A 1262-nucleotide genomic window follows, 5' to 3' on the forward strand; every position below is an offset into this window, starting at 1 on the left:
CGTACTAAGACATAGGGAACTTTTATTGCACAGATATAGATCTCGTAAGCTTTCAATCGATAGATAAAACTATTGACATTTCCTCACTGCCAATAGCTCCTTTCCTCCTCGAGATATCCCCCCTACCTTAAATTACGCTAGTCTTGTCATCTTGGAAAATTGTGTCACGACACGGTGGAATCAGACTATTGACAATTTTTTGACATGTGGAATTATTGGTATCATTTAAAAACGTGTTCACATGCCTGGCTTTTGACGTAAAAACTACCCTTCTGTCTTGAATAGAAGTCGAGACGTCTGAGATTGAAGGAGGTGGGGGTCGCCTAGTGTCAAAGGTATAATTTGTGAGAGAAAAAAGGCTAGTTAATTAATCTTGGTTACTTTCAAAGCTTAAGTGTCCGTGGAAATTGTAAATTGACATTTTTGTGCGTCTTATGATCAACATTTTCCAGTAAAAATATGCTATGAAATACGTACTCTTAAATGGACATAAAAAGTGTTGAGCCCTTTTTGAAAAATAAAAAACCCCTAAAAACCCGATAGAATTGCCCAATGGGAGAGAAAATGCCGGTTTCTTCGATTGCATTATTTCGACAAGCGCCTGATTTCACCATGATGCCACACAAATCATTGTCTTCACTGTGTGAGACTGGTCGTATTCAAATCACATTCCTGGAATGGGAAAAAAATGAAGCTACGTACTACAAGCCAAAATAGGTAAACGAGACAAATAGAATACATTAACTCGCTGTCCACCGCCCATACTTTAAACTGCGTGAACAATACGCAACGAGTTGACCAGAACAGTCTTGCTAGTGCAAAATACCCCCACATAGCTGGTCGTATCAGTACGGTATAATCCCAGGTTTCATGCGACGCTCAAAGCTGTCAGCGTGAATATTTATGGCATCTTCTACAATGGTGACTTTAGCACATTCACTCTGTCCAGCTATAGTTATAATGATTTTTATCACGCTTTGCTTTCTTATTTTCTGCTTTATTTTGGCTAGGCCCTTTTCACGAGTTGTCTTTAACCTAAATGTATCTGACTTTTTAAAAAAATATATTCGACGTAGTTTGCTGCTGATGCTGCTGTTGTTGTTGTTGTTGTTGTTGTTGTTGTTGTTGTTGTTGTTGTTGTTGTTGTTGTTGTTGTTGTTGTTGTTTTAATCATAAGAAATTGTTGTTGGTGGTGGTGGTGGTGGTTGTGGTGGTGGTAGAGGTCATTGGTTGTGGTCTAGCCTAGGTGGTGGTGGTATTAA

This window comes from Aplysia californica, unplaced genomic scaffold, assembly GCF_000002075.1.
Source record: "Aplysia californica isolate F4 #8 unplaced genomic scaffold, AplCal3.0 scaffold00045, whole genome shotgun sequence".
In the NCBI taxonomy this organism is placed as follows: domain Eukaryota; kingdom Metazoa; phylum Mollusca; class Gastropoda; order Aplysiida; family Aplysiidae; genus Aplysia; species Aplysia californica.